Below are 9,518 nucleotides of genomic sequence, written 5' to 3'. Positions count from 1 at the left end.
AATAGATGGTAAGTAATAAGGCTCATGGTTGTTTCTTTAGCGTTATGCACAAATGAACACTTTTTGTTCACATATGTTACACTGCCGCTCTCCATTCTTCTTAGCTCTAAGGCTTCACACCATCCCATTCTGTGTCCTTTCTTTCCATTCCATGCCTGTAATCCGGCCTCTCACTGTGTCTTTATTCTTCTCTGAATATTACTATCTGTTGCTCAGGTCTCCTTCTTGCCATACGAACACCCATTACATTCGGATCTGCCACTCTTCAGACCTGAGGTCTGCTACAGCTGCAATCTAGGCCCCCTCTGACATTCTGTCAGGGAGTTCCCCACTCGCTTCCCACATAGCCCCTCCCATTCTGGGCTAGTCCAAACCAATAACTGTTTCTCCCTGCTAACTACACACGTGGTCAAAATTGTTGGTACCCTTCGTTTAACCCACAATGGTCGCAGAAATAACTTGAATCTGACAAAAGTAATAATAAATTAAAAATCTATGAAAATTAACAAATGAAAGTCTGCTATTGCTTTTCAACCCTGCTTCCACGGAATTTGTTAAAAAAATGAAACTCATGAAGTAGGCCTGGACAGAAATGATGGTACCCCTGAAAATGTGACAAAAGGGACATGTTAAATCAAGTTGTGTCCACTAATTAGCATCACAGGTGTCTACAATCTTGTAATCAGTCAGTGGGCCTGTATAAAGGGCTACAGATACTCACTGTGCTGTTTGGTGACATGGTGTGTACCACACTCAACATGGACTAGAGGAAGCAAAGGAAAGAGTTGTCTCAGGAGATTAGCAAGAAAATTATAGACAAGCATGTTAAAGGTAAAGATTATGACCATCTCCAAGCAGTTTGATGTTCATGTGACTACAGTTGCACATATTATTCAGAAATTTAAGATCCATGGGACTGTAGCCAACCTCCCTGGACGTGGCCGCAGGAGGAAAATTGATGACAAATCAAAGAGACAGATAATACAAATTGTAACAAAAGAACCGAGGAAAACTTCTAAAGAGATTAAAGGTGAACTTCAAGCTCAATGAACATCAGTGTCAGATCGCACCATCTGTCGTTGTTGGATCCAAAGTAGACTTCATGGGAGAAGACCAAGGAGAACACCATTGTTGAAAAGAAGTCAAAAAAGCCCCACTGGAATTTGCCAAGCTACATGTTGACAAGCCACAAAGCTTCTGGGAGAATGTCCTATGGACAGATGAGACAAAAATGGAAGTTTTTGGCAAGGCACATAAGCTTCATTTTTCCATCTATAAACATAGAGCTAATCAAGAAAAGAACACTGTCCCTACTGTGAAACATGGAGGAGGCTCTGTAATGTTCTGGGGCTGCTTTGCTGCATCTAGCACAGGATGTCTTGAATCTGTACAGAGTACAATGAAATCTCAAGACTATCAAGGGATTCTAGAGAGAAATGTGCTGCCCAGTGTCAGAAAGCTTGGTCTCAGTCGCAGGTCATGGGTCTTGCAACAGGATAATGACCCTAAACACACTGCTAAAAACACCCAAGAATGGCTAAGAGGAAAACATTGGACTATTCTGAAGTGGCCTTCTATGAGCCCTGACCTAAATCCTATTGAGCATCTTTGGAAAGAGCTGAAACATGCCGTCTGGAAAAGGCAACCTTCAAACACGAGACAACTGGAGCAGTTTGCTCATGAGGAGTGGGCCAAAATACCTGTCGAGAGGTGCAGAAGTCTCATTGACAGTTACAGGAATCGTTTGATTGCAGTGATTGCCTCAAAAGGTTGTTCAACAAAATATTAAGTTAGGAGTACCATAATTTCTGTCCAGGCCTATTTCATGAGTTTCATTTTTTTTTTTTTTTATTCTGTGGAATCAGGGTTGAAAAGCAATGTCTGACTTTCATTTGTTCATTTTCATAGATTTTTAATTTATTACTTTTGCCATATTCAAGTTATTTCTGTGACCATTGTGGGTTTTTCTTTCATTAAACGAGGGGTACCAACAATTTTGACCACGTGTGTACCTGTTGCTGGGCAGAGCACAACTTTATCACTAACAATGCAGATTATTAAACATACAAACATCATAATGTATTACATCACAGCACAACATCACACTTGTTATTCAAAGGGGAGCGTGGGCAGTATGTCCATCTCCTTGCAATATCACAGCAGTCCTTGCTCTCCCTTTCTTTCACATGACTTTTACACGGGTTTTATTAATCGCTTCAATCATGGGCCCCCCCCCCAGAAGCAGGCACGCAAGCCGCACACCAGGGCCGGCGTCAGCACCCTCACCATCAGCGCCCGCTCCCCCCCCCCCCTCCGCTTGCTCAGGGCCCCGGCACCCGGCACAATACTTACCCCTCCCCATGCCTCCGCAGCAGCTCCTGCATCCTCCGCGGCTGCTGCACTGTGACGTGGGGGTATGTGACATCCTGCATGTGGCATTATAAGGGGAGGGGGTGTGACATCCTGCATGGGGCATTGTAAGGGAGGGGGGGGTGTGACATCCTGCATGGGGCATTATAAGGGAAGGGGGTGTGTGTGACATCCTGCATGGGGCATTATGGGGGGGGGAACAGCCTGCGTGGGGCATTATGTGGGGGGGGGGGACAGCCTGCATGAGGCATTATGTGTGGGGAACAGCCTGCATGGAGCGTTATATGGGGGCCAGTATCCTGTATGGAGCGTTATATGGGGGCCAGTATTCTGTATGGAGCATTATATGGGGGCCAGTATCCTGTATGGAGCATTATATGGGGGCCAGTATTCTGTATGGAGCGTTATATGGGGGCCAATATCCTGTATGGAGCGTTATATGGGGACCAGTATCCTGTATGGGGCATTTTATGGCGGCCAGTATACTGTGTGGAGCGATTCGCCGGTTTCTGAGCTATTGTGGAATTTACAATAGATATCACTCATGTAATGTGTGAAATCTTTGCATTGTACTATATATATATTTCTCTTCGGTATCTGTGCCCATGGCTTGCACCCCCTAGTTTTGATCTTGGGTACGCCCATGGTTTCAATATAAAAGATAGTGCTTGACTGAGCCTATTGCTGCTATTATACATGTGGATTCCCAGAAACAACAGGAAGTTACTCTAAAATAGTCTGAATCCTGTGTGAAAGTTGCAACATTTATATTTTTAATACAGTGTGTAATATGGGAAGGGGGGTGAATCACCAAAAATGAAGAAAAAAATACATTTAACATAAAAACTTGATACGATATGTTGTTTTCTGATGACACATTACTTTATTTTTTTAGGTAGTACTGACCAATTTCTTGATTTTGTGCATTTGGGAGTGTGGCTACCACTAAAGTCCAAGAACCCTATCAAGACTTCTATTGTTCCCCACTTCATTTGAGACTTAGGCACATAGATCTGAGTCTCCTTCATATAGGGTCCACTCTAAGGCTGGAACTATATGAGATCAAAGCCCACTGTACGCCACTGCTACGATGCAGCATAGTTTAAAAAAATGCAACTGTGAGGTGCCACAAGAAAAATTCAAAAAATCCTAATATTTACGACTTTTATGTCTAGCTTTTCACGCTACAATGTATTTGAATATGATCATTCACTACCATTATGATGCAATATTGCAGTGGCATTCAGTGATCTTTAACCACATAATCAGTGAATTTCCGCATGTATGGATGCCCTCCAGAATTTAGACTCAAGCCTTGCCTCCTTTTCCCTGTGCCATATGATGGTCATTCCATAACTAGTTGAGGGTTTTAAAACCATTCCTCCGTTCACTTTTTATCACTCAATTTCCTACTGACTTTGTAAAGCTTGCTTATATTACATTACATCTGGCCTGGCCACTGCCTCTCCAGGAACATGGTGATCCTTCTGTCTCTTCACTGCAATTCTTTGTGGCAACTTTCTGGAACTATTGTTGCATTGGCGGCAAGAAACCTTTACTACAGGAGGCTTTAGATTTACCTTGGAAGAAAGATGGTCTTCTGGCTACTTCCTTACAGTCATAGCTGGCTCATGTTAAAGACAAGCAGCCTAACTCAGCTAGATCATTCACTAGAATGACTCAATTCACTCTAACTTTAAGAGGGTTCTAAACAAAAGGAGTGTCCTACACATATAGCTCCGATCTTCTACAACTTGCTAGGGTTTACTTAATTTGATGTGTCATTTTTGACAAGTACAAGCAACCTGTGCATATGAGGCTGCATACACATGTTTGTGTAGTGTGTGTATAAACAATAACTTCTGGAGGAACCATTGGTCTCCTGACTAGTGATGAGCGAGCATACTCGCAAGTACTTGGTACTCACCCGAGCATCTCGGTACTCGAGATGCTCGGAGCTCGCCGAGTACTTGCGAGATGCTCGGGCGGATGCTCAGGTCCCCTCCCTGCATGTTTGGTGTTCTTTAGAGCGCCAATCAACATGCAGGGATTGCCTGCCACTCATTGTAATACCGCAGCCATGGTGTTTGTGGCATTACAGTGATTGGCTGGCCGCACAGCGTCATCAGGTCTATATCAGACCTGGCGCCACTGTGCTTGTCAGTCTACTTCGCAGTCAGGCAGTGTAGGGAGAGGTCCTGCTGAGCTAGGGAGAGATTTGTATGTGTATTAGGTAGTGTAGGGAGAAAACAAGAACATTACACATATCCATCTCAACAAACAGTCCTTCTGAGGACTAATCCATCTGCAGAGATATCAGTCAGGCAGTGTATATAGCAGACTGCAGTGCATATAACACAAGAGGCTCCATTCCAGTTCTGCCTTCTACTGCTGTTAGATATTTCTAGACAAAGGCCCAGGTCTCTGGGGCCAGGAATAATTTTTTTTGGATCTTAATCCTCATTATTTGCTTAAAAAGCAATCCAGAGAACACTGTTTTTCTGCCCCATTTGCTTGTTGGCACTGCAGAATACAGCCAGGTCCTTTCCATATTACAGCGCTAAAAATCCAGCTATTTAAAACTGTGTTTTTGACACCGGTTTGCTGTTCAAAATAGCTACCTACAGGCCAGGTATTTAAAACTGTGGTTTGTCCGTCACACGGATCAAATATAAGTTCGCTCCAAATTCAGTCATTTGTGAGCATGGAAGATATTGTCCTCCATTTAAAATGGGCAAGGCGCGTGGCAAGGGATGGGGAACTAGACGTGATGGTGATGGTGCATGCAGCGGCCGAGGCCAAGGCCGTGGGCAAGCTGAAATTGTCCCACAACAAACACCCACATCTTCTTGCTCGACCTTCCTGTCCCAATTCCTAGGGGACCGCAGCACACCACTATTGAACCCAGAGCAGTGTCAAAAGGTTGTTGGTTGGATAGCGGATAATGCTTCCAGTCACTTAGCCACCACCACCACCCTGTCTTCCACATGGTCAAGTCTCAGTAGCCGTGAGTCTGGACCACATATTCCTCACCCTGATCCTCCTTCCTCCCACCATGCTGAGTGCCCGGAGACAAATGAGCCCACACTTGGACACTGAAGAGTTGTTCACTTTTCCATTTGTAGATTTGGGCCTCTCGCCTGGTCCACTTGAAGCAAGGCAAGAGGAGATCGCATGTAGCGATGCCCAAATATTTGAGCAGCCACCTTCACATGAAGGCGACAGTGGGAAAGTGTCACAAGAGATGGACGATGATGACACACAATTTCAAGAAAGTCAGGAGGAGGACCAGGGTGTGGAAGTGGAAGACGAGGTGGTGGATGATATAGTAACTGACCCAACTTGGCAGGAGGACATGCAGAGCGAGGAGAGCAGCACACAGGGGGAGGGAGGCAGAGCACCCCAGCAGGCAGGAAGAAGCAGTGTGGTGGCCGCAGACAGAAGACAGGCAACCGTTCCCCGTAACACCAACACGAAGGAAGTTACCAGAACAACTGTTAGGTCTTCCCGAGTCTGGTTGATTTTTAAAGACTCTGCTGATAACCCCAAAAAGGCCATTTGCACCACCTGCCAGGCCAGCATCAGCAGGGGTGGCAAAACGACCAGCCTGACCACCACCAGCATGATCAGGCACATGGCAGCAAAGCACCCGACTTTGTGGGCCGAACCCCAGGGTCCAGGAACAGTGTCTGCGGGTAGCACCATTGCTTCTTCTGCTGTTGTGCATGCAAGCCAATCTCCTGTCCATGGTGCATGCGAAGATGTCTCCTGTCCTGCACCTGTCGTTGCACGCTCTCAAGTAGCAGCATCAGGAAGCACGTCCACGTCCTTGTCCCAGCACAGTGTTCAGTTGTCCATACCCCAGTCCTTGGAACGCAAGCGCAAATACGCAGCCAACGCCCCACAGGCCACATTACTAAATTCTCACATTTCACGACTGCTTGTGCTCGAAATGTTGCCTTTTAGGCTCGTGGAGACGGAAGCATTCCGCAACCTGATGGCGGCGGCCGTCCCTCGGTACTCAGTCCCCAGCCGCCACTATTTCTCCTGGTGTACCGTCCCCGCATTACACAAGCACGTGTCCTAAAACATTAGCCGTGCCCTCAACAACGCAGTTACCGGGAAAGTCCACCTAACAACGGACACGTGGACAAGTGCTTGTGGGCAGGGACGGTACATCTCCCTGATGGCACACTGGGTTAATATAATGGAAACCGGGACCCAGTCAGACCTTGGGACGGAACACGTCCTCCCAACGCCAAGGATTGCAGGCCCTAGGTCAATCAGGGTTGCCCCCACGGTCTACAGCTACTGCACCTCATCCTCCTCAGGCTCCTCCTCCTCTTCAGCCTCCATCTCCGAAATGACCACATCAGTCAGAAGCTGGAAGCACTGCCTTGGCCAAGCAGCAACAGGCTGTGCTGAAGCTAATATGTTTAGGTGACAAACCACACAATGCTGAAGAGTTCTGGACAGCTCTGAAAGAGCAGGCAGATCTGTGGCTCATACCGCTGAACCTACAGCCCGGCATGGTCATGTGTGACAATGGCCTGAACCTGGTGGTGGCTCTGAGGCAAGGCGAGCTCACACACGTACCATCCTCCAAAACTTTGAGGACTCCACCAAGATGGTGAGTGGCGATAACGCCATAATTAGCGTCACCATCCCGCTTTTCTGTCTTCTGAAATGCTTTCTGCTCACAAAGAGGATTCATTGCAGGCGGAGCACGATGAGATGGAGCGAGGAACCATACAGGGTGATTACACACAGCCCAGCCTCATCTCATCCCAATGTGGATTGGGGGACAATGAGGAAGAGGAGGAGGAGGAAGAACAGGAGCTAGTTTCATGTGCTATAGACGGTACTACCTGCACAGCTTTTCAGGTATGTGCAGGTAGTACCGTCTGTTCAGCGTGGATGGCCAAAGGACAGAGAGGAGGAGGAGGAGAGCATGGTCAGTCATCCTCTTGGTGAGGACACGGAAGTCTTGCCTGTAAGTAGTCTGGCTCACATGGCTGAGTTTATGTTATGCTGCCTTTCCCATGACTCTCGCGTTCTTAAAATTTTGGGTGACAGTCATTACTGTTTGGTGACACTTCTAGACCCACGCTACAAGGACAACTTTATATCTCTTATTCCTGAGGCGGACAGGTCTACAAAAATGGGGCTGTACCAGAAGGCCCTTGTTGTGAAACTATTAAAAAAATTCCCATCTGAAAACGCTGGTGGCAGAGTGCACACTTCGTTGGACAACCAAGGAGTACAGGCAAGAGAGACACAACGTCAATCCAGCAGGAGAACACTGTCAAAGTTCTGGGAGAATTTTCTCAGCCCCTCCCATCGCACAGGCCCTGAGGCGCGGGGTACTCACAAGGAGTGCAAAGTTTGGGAAGATGCTGAGGGGAGTACCTTGCCAACCGTACCAACGTCCTCCGTGATTCCTCTGTGCCTTATAATTATTGGGTATCCAAGCTGGATACGTGGAATGAACTGGCTCTATGCCTTGGAGGTCCTGGCCTGCCCTGCCGCCAGCGTTTTATCAGAGCGGAATTTTAGTGCCGCTGATGGAATTATAACTGATAAGTGTTATGATCTCCTACAAGAACTAAGGAAAGAAAGGGAATCAGTCAATACAATAAGACTGAGCTGATTCCCTATGTTGCAGCGGGCGACCTGTTCCTTGTGAACAGACCCGCCATCGTCCTCAGCTAGTCTGAACGCAGACCTAAAAGAACTAAGGACTGGGACAAAATTGGACACCTCCTAGCAGATGTTATAGTGGAGCAAAAAGACAGACAAAAAGTACTTAGAGGTCCAAAGGAAGAAACGAAATAGAGAGATAGGTACAAAAGCACCTGGCTCGAAAAGAGAATCAAATAACACTGAAGTCCAGCAAAGCTGGAATAAATCGGCAGCAGGTCACGTGACCAAAATAGAAAAAAACTAACAGGAGAGTTCTAACAATAAGTGCATCCACCTGTCAACTGAAAATGCTGACAGGCTGACTCTTATAAAAATGAGCAAGGGCTGGATTGGGCCAGACTTCTCAACACCACCGAATGATAGCAGCGTAACATAAACTCAAATCCAGTGTCTTTTCTTGGGAGGTGTATTCCCATGCACCTTTTCACACCCAGACATGGGTATACGCTTCCTGATTTTGGCTACTTGCTCTTGTCCTCCTCCTCCTCATTCTCCACCACCATATCACCAGGGTGACCGTGGTCCGTGATGCAACACCCACATAATTTTTTTAAAGGGTGTTTATGATGCCCGTAAAAAAAATTTTTTTTTATACAGTATGTTCATGTATACCCCCAGGGGTAAATGTTTGTCAGCCCATACAGTGCATGGGCATTACAAGTATAGGAGACCTGCTCCTTTCTAATGGGAACATTTTTTTATGAGGCCCTCCTCCACGTCTCTTCCAAGGGCCATTAAAGTGCCTCCCAATTTGTGGCAGCCCTTGCATTCACTGCATAGGCAAACACAATGGGAGACCCACTTCCTAATAATGGTAACATTGTTTTCAGGATGCCCTCCTCTAAGTCTCGTCAAAGGGGTATTGGGGTGCATCCAAATTTTGGGCAGCAATGCTACTCACTGCATATGCAATAACAGTTTCGGAGACCCACTCTTTAGTAATGGGAACAATAAAAACATAGCGGCTGATGGCTCTCTAAGAATAGTGAGGGCCGACTGCTGGCCCTTTAAGAATAGTAAAGGCCGCCTGATGGCCCTATAAAAATAGGCTTTGTGAATTTCAGAGTCCCTCCTTGATAAATGAAACATGATGTGTCTGATGATATCTCACACACACATGGCCAGATAAGGTTGTAAAATTTTAAAATGACATTTCCTGGTGAATTGCATTTGTCACGGTTGAAAGCAATGCAAAAGTGAAAAAACGCATCAAAAACGCTACTTGTGAACATAGCCCAAGGTGTGGAGGAGCATTTTTGTTTTTGGTTATTTATTTTGCTTTATATACAAGTCATTACCCTGGAAAGGATGTTCCTTAACATATTTCCCATGAAAATCCATTTTGGTTTAGTTTTGGTATGTTTTATTGTGAGTCCGTAAAAGTGGCGTAATACTCTGACAACGTTGTTGACAGCAGTGACCTGGGAGTCAGACATGCTTCCAGG

Source organism: Phyllobates terribilis, unplaced genomic scaffold, assembly GCF_046119375.1.
Source record: "Phyllobates terribilis strain yellow unplaced genomic scaffold, ASM4611937v1 Scaffold_2__4_contigs__length_985480577, whole genome shotgun sequence".
Classification (NCBI taxonomy): Eukaryota; Metazoa; Chordata; class Amphibia; order Anura; family Dendrobatidae; genus Phyllobates; species Phyllobates terribilis.
The sequence above is the reverse complement of the archived record's forward strand: the minus strand, read 5'-3'. Positions refer to the sequence as shown.